This window comes from Palaemon carinicauda, chromosome 11, assembly GCF_036898095.1.
Source record: "Palaemon carinicauda isolate YSFRI2023 chromosome 11, ASM3689809v2, whole genome shotgun sequence".
In the NCBI taxonomy this organism is placed as follows: Eukaryota; Metazoa; Arthropoda; class Malacostraca; order Decapoda; family Palaemonidae; genus Palaemon; species Palaemon carinicauda.
The window spans coordinates 112,363,276-112,376,616 of NC_090735.1; the positions used below are offsets into that span (position 1 = coordinate 112,363,276).

The 13,341-nt window shown below is 42.1% G+C and overlaps 1 protein-coding gene across 1 annotated transcript in view; it reads left to right on the plus strand.

Annotated features, from left to right (window-relative positions):
• Positions 1-13,341, plus strand: part of LOC137650121 (uncharacterized) — a 221,210-nt gene that overhangs the window by 43,558 nt on the left and 164,311 nt on the right. The gene's annotated exons all lie outside the window — the stretch shown is intronic.

Here is a 13,341-nt window from a genome sequence, read left to right on the forward strand (position 1 = left end):
GATCAGTGTTCTGTTGCGGCATGGTTTCCTCGCCACCCGCCATTAACTACGGACACCTTGTTGAAATTGTAACAGTTATTAATGTATAGTCCTATTAGAGTTTGTATAATAAAGGAATAACCATATTACTCTAAAAGTTTGTGGTATTTAGTCTTTTAACATATAGTACTTGCTTATTTTTACTTAGAAGTAAAATGATACTTAGTAAAACTAATACAGTACAAAATTTAGTTAGCTATTCATGTTACTAACGAAGTAAAAGCTTTGTACAGTAGTTAACAGATCATTGTTAGGTAGACACGAAGAATCACACAGTAAAATTCTAATAAATTTAAGACATTCCCTTGCTTGAGGGTACACACTATTCTGTCTTATTTCTCTTCCTCTTTTTTTTTTTTTTTTTTTTTTTTTTTTCTTTTTAAGCTTTTATAGTTTATATGTGAAACATTAATTTTAATGCTGTTACTATGCTTAGAATATTTTAATTGTTCATTACTCGACTATTGTTTTATTTATTTCTTTATTTCCTTTCCTCACTTGGCTATTTTACCTGTTGGAGCCCTTGGGCTTATAGCATCCTGCTTTTCCAACTAGGTTGTAGCTTAGCAAGTAATAGTAATAATAATAACAGAAAATTAAAGAAACTAAACTTAGTGCAGGTAAACAGAAGTAGTAAAGATAACCCATGTGACTTTTTGGGCTCAGCCATGTCGTCCTGATGGAAGGTTCCTTTAGGCAGCTTTCTAAGGGATATTTGGCTACAGTTATACTCCCAGAGAATTGACCACAGGTCTCCAGAATTCTAACTCTTGGCGTAAGTATCTCTAATATAACTCTTAAGGATATCGCATAATATCAGGGGACGTATCTCTTGATACAACACATAGCAATCTTCACCCCGAAAAGAGTTTTCGCTTTGAGGGAGAAGAGTGGCGAAATTGAAGGGGAGCCGTTATCAAGGTTACCCCGTGGATCCCCTCCCGGTACCACCCCGGCGAAATATTCCTTTTAATCTTTCCTGTGTATAATTTTTGGGCAACTTCTCTCAGTTAAATTAGCATAATTTAGATCTGTTTAGTGGAACAGAGCCAGAACCGGAGGCGGCCATTTTGGACCGCTGTCGTACCCAATTAATGCTTTATTTAGTTAGTAGTACGACGATTCTTGTATTTAGCTATAATGAAATTCTAGCTATTTAGGCAAATTATACTAGTGAAGATAAGATTTTAAATATTAAACTTAGCCGGTGAATATATATATAGCTTACGTCTCCGACGGTCCACAGATTCCAAAAACTCGCGAGCGATCGCTATGAAGGCTGCCGGGTGTGCCCACCAGCGCCGACTATCGGCCAGATACCGCATATACTTCTCCATAAGTCTAGTTCTTCTCTGTCGGTGGTAGTGACAGCATTGGTTCCGCTCGCGCTTAACCTCAAGTTTCTACTGATTGGTGAAGTACTTGTTCATGGTTTTATGGCTTTAGCTGTGTTGGATTATTCTCAAACAATACGATCTTCAAAAGAAATTCTTTTGAAAGGAGAGAAAATTTTTTTTTTACCCTTGCTTTTTTAATCTCTCTCTGGATTTTCCATAGATAAAAGATGGCCGACCCTTCCCTCAGTGTACGGAAGTGTGTTAAAGGCTTTTAGTAATTATTTTATCACTTTATAAATTATTGTTGATATTTATAGATTTACCTCTATATATTTTATATCTCACCCGCCTTTATTAGGCCTCTTCGATTCGCTTTCCATTTATACTAAACACTGAGATAAATTTTATATTTTTGTTTATAAGCGACCTATGCCTATTCTTTGTAGGCGGTACTGACTTGGAAAACGAAGTTAAACAACGTTGAGCCCATTCATCTTTTATATTTGTTTAGATTGATGAGATGAATATTTTTAGAAAATATTTTAAGAAATTTATTCTTTGAATAGTCTTCGTGCTGTTTTCAAAGATGAACTAACGTTTGGTTTATTTATGCTACGCAGTTTGCACTCTATCGTTACGATAGAGAAAGAGAGAATCATGGTTTCACTTTGCAGAAAGAGTAAATCGTTTTTGACGTTTTGTTCATTCTTCTTTCAAACTGAAGTTTTTTAAATACTAATTTAAAGGAACATGTTAATTTTCAATTTCTTAGTCCTTTTAGTATTTTCCTTTAGTCAAATAACCTTTTATTGACGAAGAGTGAGTGAGCCATTCTCTTGTGAGTGACGAGAGAGAGAGAGAGAGAGAGAGAGAGAGAGAGAGAGAGAGAGAGAGAGAGAGAGAGAGACAGAACGATCCAAATCTTTATTCTCGTCCCAAGTCTCTGTACAAGGAGTTTGGGAGTGAGTAACGTTGTTCTTCTCGATTCAGATATTTACTCTCGTTCCAAGTCTCTGTACGAGGAGAGAGAGAGAGGATAAAACGTTCTAGTTTTTATTCTCATCCCAAGGCACTGTACGGTGAAAGATTGAAAACGTAGTCCTTAGTGATCTAGTTTTAGTCTCCTCCCAAGTCACTGATCTTTTTAACTTTATATATTTCCGTTTTATTCTATATACAGTATATGGGTTTTAGGTAAATTTCTCGAATGCAATTTCTCGAAAGTCAAATTCTCCAACCCAATTGCTCGAAAAATAATTTCTCGAACTATCATTTTCTCGAATCCCATATTTCTCGAAAAATGATATCTATTTTGTCGAGAAAATTGATGGGAAAAATTTTCATGAATTTAAAGGAAAAATATATCCCTTTGGGTTGACCAACACTAAGGTTAAAAATTTATTGTAAACGAAGGAATGAAAAAAATACAAAGGTTATAATTTTATTGTATGTTGCAATCAAAATAGGTAAGAATAGTTAAAAAAATAAAGATTAAAATTTAATCAATCAAAATGAAATGTTGTATGCTACACTTCGTAGATATTCTTCTACAGGCCTCTCTTCGTCATAATTCATTACAATAGTTTGCAACCTTTTTGCACAGTCACGATACTTCTTTTTGCTTACAGGGATACCAACACCTTCCAAATATTGTTCAATTCGTAACTCCTGTAGACTTTGTTCTCGTTGTAATCCTTGTATAAATTTCCAGATGGATGGATGACAAGCACTTAATTGCTGTTCGAAGCCGTAATGCCAGCCTTCGACCGCATTGTTTGTCTTGGGCATTTCTTCCATAGCATAATCAAAACAGTTCCATAATTCATGTTTAAAGAAAGGAGCACGTCTACGGTTATTTCTATGCGGCCGCCCGATCCATGTATCTTCAAAAGAGTCAACCACACTTTGAAGTTCAGCGGGGAAAACTTCATTTTCAATTAAATATTCAAATGTTTCTTCGACCTTGAACACTAGTACAAACGCTAACGCAGATAACAGGCGAATCTGAATAGCAAATTCAGCATCGGTGTCGTACCGTACTTTGAAGCCATTTTCTTGAATTTTTCGATAAATAGATTTACAAAAATTAAAAAAGCAGCCACGGCATTTTGTCCTTGGAAATTCATGCTCTATAGCTCTAATCATGGCCAATTCAAAGTCAATCATTATTGTGGCTGGCTCAAATGTTGGGATTTTTTCTTTTACAATCTGCAGGAATCTTTTGTAGGTCTCTTGAGTTTTGTTCGGTAATAGTGCATAAACGAGGGGTATGATACTTCCTGAATGCACACCATGTATTGTATACAACTGAAAAAAAATTGAAGGTACCGTCTTAAAAGTACCATCAGCGAACCAGTTCTCTGAACGTGCTAGTAAATCGAGGTTTCTCTGTGTTGAAAAAATCAATATACGATCATTTGTGGGACCCGAGTCATACATAAGAAACAGTTCTCCTTTGTGAGTTTTGGTAAAATCTTCCGGGATGATAAGATCTTCTTGGCAATCGGGCAAAGCAGGGACATAATTTTTCTTAGCTCGTATATTTCGTATATTCCTCTTCATATTTGATATTGATGGCAGTTTCAGCGCAACAGCCCCACTTACCCCCATTGAAGCACAAGACACTATATAATGGGGTGTATCCCTACTATTCAATGCATCCTCTCTCACTTTTTCTTGGACTCTGGCAGCTTCGACTTTAGCACCGTCTCCTGCATGATTATGGTCACCACTACTGGAAAAAATATTATAGGAAAAATTAAATTCAGAATTTTGTAAACAGAAGTGTTTTTAAATGAGAAGCGTTTAGAATGCTAATGGCCTCTTTATAAATTGGTCTTTGGCGCTTATGGAATACTTTCGATTGTTTTCGAGAAATTTACTTGTTTGTTTTCGAGTAATTGACATTCGAGAAAATGATAGTTCGAGAATTTTTTTTTCGGTCAATTGAATTCGAGAAATTTACCTTCGTGCAATTGGTTTCGAGAAATTTGCCTGACACCCAGTATATGTATATGTTTATTAATTTTTGCATGTGTGTTTCATTTTGTACTAATGAGCTTACATTATACGACATATTTTGCATTTCTAACCATTTGATTTAAGGGAGAATTGCGTGCTTCAGGTAGAAATCAGCTTTATTCATGTCTAATGTGAAATTATTAAAAAATGCGATGTCAGTGAAGAAAGTGCGAAAAACATGTTCAGTGTTGCGGAAGGGTTCGTTTGTTCGTGCTTGTCACTTGCCTAGTCCGAGACCTTTTTCAGGCTCCCCTACCCCAGGGAGAAGGAATGTCATAGGACCTAAGGGAGTGAGAGGTGTAAACCAACGAACAGACGTTCCTTCAAAGGTATCAGACGTTGCTCTTCAAGCACGTCCTTACTATAAGACAGGAGAGACGAAGTTCTCCTCGTCTTCCGATGATTCGTCTCTTAAAAAACCTTGGCGTAAGGTTCGAGACGGTTGAAACGTAAATTAGTTCCTTCAGAACAAGGGTAACGTCCTAGCTGTAGTCATCGTGAGAGTCCCGTTCATAGCGATGACGTTCGTGTACAGACGTTTCCGACGTCACGATATATTTCGAGTGCGGTTGATCTGAAGTTAAGTGTTTTGCAAGATATGCTGTTAAAGCTTTCTTCTTTAATGAAAGCTTACGATCCTGTTCCTGTGCGAAAGGATCCTTTGCTTGTTGTACGTCACGGTTCTGGGATACGTGATTCAGGTCTTCAACCTTCTAAACGAGATTTATTACGTCACGCTGACATTATCCCTAGTGTCAGCTTTGCTGTTAAACGAGATGCGGAGCATAAATCTCGATGTAACTTTGATCGACAGTCAGTTAAGTCGAGTCATAACTTTGATCAGCAGTCACTGCAGTTCCGCCGAGACTTTGAACGTCAGCCACCGCAGTCACAACGTGACGTTGAGCTGCAGACACCGCAGACACGACGTGACATTGAGGGGTAGACACCGTAGACACGACGTGACGTCGAGGGTCAGTCACCGTAGTCCCGATATAGCATCGAACAGCAGTCACCGCTATTACTACGTGACGTTTGAACGTCAGTCACTTCAGTCACGACGTGTAGTAGAATAACATTCTCTGCAGTCACAACGTGACATCGACCCTCCAACTTTAACTTCTGTTCGTATACAAGTTGATGTAGCCTGTCAGGCTTTTCCTTCACGTCATTCTGAATATAAATCTCCTTCTCGCAAGACTTTAGATTTATCAGATGATGTGCCTTCTGAAGATGAAGTTGATGACCCCCTTTCAACTAATGTACCTTTGGGGATTCATTCAGAAGAGGAGGAACCTAGGGTTGTCCAACAATCCCTTGTTTAAAAAAAAAAAAAAAAAATATGAATTTCTTTAGGGAAATTTTGTCCTACTCATTTTGTAACGGCTGCTCCACGTTCTCCGCCGTCTGAGTTTACTCTTGGCATGACTTTCTTCGACTCCTACATATACGAAGTCAGTTCTCTCTCGTTCTTCCAAGAGAGCCGTGCGCTTACTGGGAGACTGGTTGGAATCCAGGAGAAGTTTAGGAAAGTCTGCTTTTGCTTTTCCTCCTTCTAAATTAGCTTTTCGCTCGAGCGTCTGGTGTGACACAGGAGAAGTTCTCGGCTTGGAAGTACCTGCCTCTGCCCAGGGAAACTTCTTAAGCCTAGTGGACTCTCCTCGTCGTCTAGCCATGAGACGCTCCAAGATTTTTTGGTCTTCTTCAGAGCTAGACCATCTCCTGAAAGGAGTTTTTCGAGCGTTTGAAGTTTTTAATTTTTTGGATTGGTCCCTGGGAGCCTTAAGTAGGAAGGTCTCTCCAGCGGACAATGTATTGCTGTACAAATTATGTCATGCATGAACAAGGCTATAAGGGATGGCTCCAATGAACTGGCAGCCACGTTCACTGCAGGAGTACTTAAGATGTAAGTGTTCATTGTCAAGACAAAGTTCACGATGAAGACTTCCAAATCTGTCTTGGCAGCAGTAAGGGAAGGCGACTGGATGGTCTCTCTCGACCTTCAGGATGCATACTTCCACATCCCGATTCATCCAAACTTTCAACAATATCTGAGGTTTGTGGACGGGAAAGTAGTGTACCAATTTCGACCACTGTGCTTCGGCCTCAGTCCTGCTCCTCTTGTTTTTACAAGGCTCATGCAAGATGTAGCAAGCTTTCTACATTTTTCAGGGATCAGAGCCTCCCTTTATTTTTACGACTGGCTAATCAGGGCGTCGTCATTAAATCGCTGTCTGGAGAACCTTCAATGGACATAGACCTAACCAAGGAGCTAGGTCTCATAGTGAACGTAGAGAAGTCGTAACTTACTCCATCCCAGACTATTCTTTATTTGGGGATGGAGATAGTGTCGAATTTTTCGGGCCTTTTCGTCTCCCACAAGAATGGAACAAGCTCTGTTAAAAGTCCGTCACTTGCAAGAGAAAAACAGTTGCTCTGTAAGAGTTTGAACGAGCCTCGTGGGAACTCTTTCTTCGCTGGAGCAGTTTATCTCTCTGGGGAGACTCAACCTTTGCCCTCTGCAATTTCACCTAAACCATTGGAACAAGGAGAAGGGCTTAGAGAGTATCTCTATCCCAATCTCCAACTCAGTCAAGACATGTCTGACTTGGTGGGACAGCAACGTCAGACTTCGAGGAGGTCTTTCGCTTGCGATCAAGAACCCAAACCATGTGTTGTATTCAAATGCATCGGATTTGGGTTGGGGAGCGCCACTGGACAGTCTGGAATGCTCGGGTTTTTGGTCTATAGATCAGAAGAAACTCCATTTAAGGCAAGAAACATCTCTTTTTTAACGAGATTCGTGCAAGGAGAAATGAATGTCTTAGCGGACTGCCTCAGCAGAAGAGGACAAGTCATCTCCATGGAGTGGACGTTGCACAAGACTGTGTGCGAGAAGCTATGGATGACATGGGGTCAACCCACCATAGATCTTTTTGCGACTTCACTGACAAAGAGGCTCTCGACTTACTGCTCTCCAGTTCCAGATCCAGAGGCAGCCCACATATACGCTTTCCTGCTGGACTAGTCTCACCTAGACATCTATGCCTTCCCACCATTCAAGATCCTAGACAAGGTTCTTCAGAAGTTCGCCTCTCACGAAGGGACCAGGTTGACGTTGGTTGCTCCCCTCTGGCCCGCGAGAGAGTGGTTCACAGAGGCACTTCTATGGCTAGTAGACATTCCAAAAAGTCTACCATTGCGGATGGATCTCCTGCGTCAGTCTCACGTAAAGAGATTTCATCAAAGCCTCCCCGCGCTTCGTCTAACTGCCTTCAGACTATCGAAAGACTCTCTAGGGCTCGAGGGTTTTCGAAGGAGGCAGCTAGAGCGATCGCGAGGGCTAGAATATCCTCTACCATCAGGATTTATCAATCTAAATTGGAGTTATTTAGAGACTGGTGCAAGTCCTCCTCTATTTCCTCTTCCAGTACCTCTGTAGTGCAGATTGCAGATTTTCTGCTTTATCTGGGAAATGGTCGCTCCCTTTCTGCATCTACCATTAAAGGCTACAGAAGCATGTTAGCTTCTGTTTTCAGGCATAGAAATTTGGGTCTATCTAATAACAAAGATCTTCAAGACCTTAAGTCTTTCGAGACTTCCAAGGAGCGTCATATTTCTACTCCTGCTTGGAACTTGGACGTGGTCCTGCAGTTCCTTATGTCAAACAGGTTTGAACCGTTAAATTCGGCCTCCTTGAAGGATCTTACCCTCAAGACTCTTTTCTTGGTGAGCTTGGCTTCTGCGAAAAGGGTTAGTGAGATACATGCTTTTAGCAAGAATATAGGCTTCTCCGCTAATAAAGCAGTATGCTCTCTTCAGCTTGGTTTTTTGGCCAAAAATGAACTTCCGTCTCGTCCATGGCCTAAATCGTTTGAACTTCCCAGTCTATCTGAGATTGTTGGGAATGAAGTTGAAAGAGTGCTGTGCCCCGTTAGAGCTCTTAAATTTTATTTATCTAGAACTAAACCGCTGTGAGGTTTTTCAGAGGCTTTATGGTGCTCCGCCCTCTTTGCCTATGTCGAAGAATGCGTTGTCTTATTTTATTAGACTATTGATTAGAGAGGCACACTCTCATTTAAGTGAGAAGGATCGTAATTTGCTTAAAGTTAAGGCTCATGAAGTTAGAGCGGTAGCAACTTCAGTAGCATTTAAACAAAATGGATCCCTTAGAAGTATTATGGACGCGACCTTTTGGAGAAGTTAGTCGGTGTTCGCTTCATATTACTTGAAAGATGTCCAGACTCTTTATGAGGACTGCCACACGTTGGGACCATTCGTAGCAGTGAGTGCAGTAGTGGGTGAAGGTTCTACCACTACATTCCCTTAACTGCCACACGTTGGGACCATTCGTAGCAGTGAGTGCAGTAGTGGGTGAAGGTTCTACCATTACATTCCCTTAATCCCAATATCCTTTTAATCTTCTCTTGAAATTTTTAATCTTGTTTTGGGTTGTACGGGAGACTAAGAAGTCTTTCGCAATCTTTTGATTTGGCGGGTGGTCAAAATATTGTTTCTTGAGAGCGCCCAGATTAAGGGTATTGATGAGGTCCTGTAGGGGTGTTCACCCTGGTTATAACAGCTCCTAGAAGTCTTTCAGCATCCTGAGAGGATCGCTGGGCTTCATAAGGATAGCGGACTAATGAGTCAGAGTATTCATCAGAGTCAGCTTCCTTATCAGGTACCTATACTTAAGTTTGTTTTTTGAATATTTGTCAAAAACTCTTGAGCATATACGCCTTTGTTTTAATACTGGTCTCTACCCACCACCATGGGTGTGAGTCAGCTATATAAATATTCACCAGCTAAGTTTAATATTTAAAAATTATATTTTCAATTTAAAATAAATTTTTTAATATACTTACCCGGTGAATATATATAATTGAAGGCCCTCCCTTCCTCCCCGATAGAGACCCTACGGACTGAGAAGAACTGAACTTATGGAGAAGTATATGCGGTATCTGGCCGATAGTCGGCGCTGGTGGGCACACCCGGCAGCCTTCATGGCGATCGCTCGCGAGTTTTTGGAATCTGTCGACTGTCGGAGACGTAAGCTATATATATATTCACCGGGTAAGTATATTCAAAAATTTATTTTAAATTGAAAATATCATTTTACACATGTAACATTTCCTCTTCTGATAAAACGTTTCGATCTTATACGTTAGGGCCTCGGTGATATAGCGTAGCCGAGATCCCGACTCGAGTTAGGCTAGCCTAACGCGTTTTAGTATACTTTAGTAACGTTATCCCCGTTTATCCTCTCGTATCATTTTATTAATTCAATCGGAGATAGAATATCTCCTAGAATTACTATCATAATTCGATACTCCCCTCTTTTAGAGAAATGAGGATAAACCCTTCCTTCCCCCTGAGTGCCGCCATCAGGCGGCAACCCTATATTTCGTCTTGCCATAGAGTAGTGTACTCCGGCTTGACTGAGATAGTGTTTCTGTCCATCCTATTTGCCGGTGAGTATCCCGGCTTTGAAATACGACAGTAACTCAGGGTATTCAGTCTTGTTGCCGGCTACGCTACCTTTGGGGGATTAGTCATTCCTCTGCCGGTTAAACCATTGCCAGCACAGGAAGCCCGGCTTCCCTAGTCCATAACTGAAAGTGGTAGTACAATTGGCGCCACCTTTCTCCCTTGTGGACTAGAAGACATTTCTTATATCCAGCAATGTCTTAGGCTAAGAAATCGTTATTCCTCTGCCACCCAAGACGGCACTGGCAAGGAAACCGTGTTTCCTTGATTTGCATCCGAAAGCAGGAGGCATACCTGCCGTCTTCTTTCTATGCAAAATATAAGACCCTTTCCCTTCCCCCTTCCGTCTTTAAGTGACAGCCTAGCCGTCACGACCCCTGTGGCCTATATTCTACAATCACCCCACTTGCCAGGCTGATTACGATGCCGGCTGGGCTCCTACAAAGGCGGTTAGATTGCTGCTTCGACCTTCCCCCTAACGGAAGCAAGGCTCCGGGAAAGGTTGTGCCGGCCATGAAGGCTGCCGGTGGGAGACCCATTACAACTTTGAGTATTCTTCAGTCCTCCCTTGGACTGCCATCCACAAACCCTGTAACTGGCAGTGCAGCCGGCAACAGATATTGTGGCTGGATGGAAGCTAGAATTATTACATTCTCTCCCCTTCCATTTGAATCCTCATTCTGGAAAGAAGGCAGTAGAGACAGTAGTCCCTACAACCCTAATTATTGTTCTAAACTATAATAATACGGTAGTACTTCTCTCCATTCTTTCTCTCTCTCTCTGTCGGCTAGCGCCGCCAGGTACTAGTCTAGTCCGGTAGTATACCGGCAGAACTACAGTATAAGATTATACAGTAGCCAGTATTCCTGCGGTTTAGCAAATACAGCAGTTTGAAAACTACAGTATATAACAGACAGTAGTATGATTTTCCAACATATTCTGTGTATCCTTTCACAGTCCATTGTTGTGACCGCTAAGCAAATGTTGAGGTGAAGCATTCCTTCAACATTCTGATGTATCCTAGATCATCGGAACACATATACAGTATTAATATCTCACTTGTGGGGGAGTTAGTGTTAGTATACACTGACTTCAGCTCTAAGTACTAGAGCTATTCCAGCCTATATTTCCCTAATAGGGAAATTTAGAATATTAATATTGAGGGAGGTCACAACAATTTCCTGGACAGGAAACACAGATATGTGTCTTTCCTATTTCCTTTCTAGCTTACTATCCTAAGCTATAATTAGAATAGTAATGATTACTATTTAATGCATGTTTATATATTTATCAGTATGATAAATTACCCCATACACATTTCACTCTTTCCTTCCTTACAGGAGGATGGCAAGATGAAGTGTGCAGTCCTGTTCTGCAACCACAAAAGTAGGGACTTTTGCGGCCACAAGATGTGCAGATCTCATGCCCCCTGCTGCATCGTATTTGGATCCCTGAGGTACTGGGACCCGTATTTTAAGCATATATTATATCAATAATATAAACAACCTAGTACTCATTCACCCTTTTCTCCCTTACAGGAGGAGCCGATGGCGAAGTGTACAGTGGTGTTCTGCAACCACAAGAGTAAGAACTTTTGTGGGCATACGATGTACAGGTCTTATGCCCCTGCCGCATCCTATCTGGATCCCTGATGTTCTGGGACCCGAAAGGTCACTCCAATTGCTTTACCTTGCTGACCGAAGGCTTTGTAAAAGATATCCCTGACACCACGGAGTCAAGGGATACAGGAAGGGAAACCCACCAAAGGTGAGTATGAGGCCTCCAGAAGAACTTTCAGGGACTTTACCTACCTAACAAATCTTTGAAGTGCCTACTGTTCCCTAAGGCTCAATCAAATAAGTTTGTGCCTCAGGCACAGGTCCAGCCTTCCTCGATCCAACATACGGTGGACGTGAATATCAACAGGCACTGCAAGGCTTGGACATCCACCAAGAATGGATGTCAGAGGCGTCCATTGACACCAGACAGGACCTACTGCTAGAAGGACCTGAATAAGGAGTGGTTCAACCACCCACGGAGGAAGAAGGATCCGTTTTGGCGATGACTGAGGTACCTCAGCTCACTGTGCCGGCATATTAACTTATGCTGTCAATCTCTTCAACCCCAACTCCCCAACTGGCTAGACAGTTTGGCAGGAGCGAAACGCTCCTAGAGTCGATCCAGCAGATGCTGACACTGTTCCGGAAGGAACGAGAGGAGAATAAGCAAGATCTCAAAGAAAGGGAAAAAGAGGTACAGGGAAGGAAACGACCTGGCGCTTCGAGGGGCTCCACTAAGTCCCTTAAAATAACTGACCTCCCTCACTGCTCCAAACCAACCCCTGGGGGTAGACGGAACACATGCCCAAGTTGAATAGGAAGCTTTATATCTCCTAGAAGTTGGGGCCCAATCCCCTAGAAGAGCTTCAATTCTGGCCCAGCTTTCAGCGTACCCAAATTGCTACGTGAGACTGCGAGATGAACCTACATCCCATGAGGAGGCTATACCAAAGGGAGTCATTGTCCTCGAACATGACAAGGCCCAAGCCACCCTTACCAAGACCCAGAAAGGGGCCGGATATACTATCTACAAAGTCTCAGCATTGAACAAGAAGCATCCAACCGTCATTGCTCCTTCCTCCTGAACCTTCCCCCCTTTCAGGGAAAGCCCTAGACTGTGTCAGGAGAGCAGTCGAAGAGGGCAAACCCTGCCCAATCCTAGAGAAAGGCAAACCATTATCTCTAGCTATGCCCACCTGTGAGGAGCAGTGGAAAGAGGTACATCTATCTGTCTCTGTCTCAAAGTTGGATCCGGAGATAGCAGGTCAGCAGTTTAATGAGAACCTTCCAAAGTTGCCAAACCATCCTTTGAGAAGGGAACAGGAGACGAAAGATAGTCTTGCCGCCTCCCTGTCTCATCAGAACTGCTTAGAAATGTGTGCAGGCCTTTAATAATCCCCACCCTTGTGATGGATTTGTAGGCTTTTCTTAGGTCAAAAAAGGACCGGTAGAGATCATGTGTTTGCCGCAACAACGGTGAAACACGAACCCAGAAAACTGATTTCATCATGTATCTGGGGCATAGACCCTTTCCCACCGGAAGTGGTCCAAGAGGTCGTTACCAAAGCCACCACGGAGAATGAGAACCTGCTCCAAAAGTGGGGCATGCCCTCAAAGAGGAAAGCATCCTTAGAACTGCACAATTTCCGACCGTGACCATGATCACGGTGCCTCGAATGGTAGTCCAGCCGTAAACCACCTTCTAGATGGTCTCTCATCAGCTGGTAACCAGTCACCTGTGTTTAATCCAGGCTTTGAAAGGCACTTGACCACTTTTCGGCCCTACAAGGTAAGGGCCCAAAAAGAGGATCCTCCGGAAATCCCCCAAGGGTGAAGGAGAACGCGGTCACGGAAACATGTCCTCAGGAACCTCTAAACAATGAGAGGTTCCAGGTAGG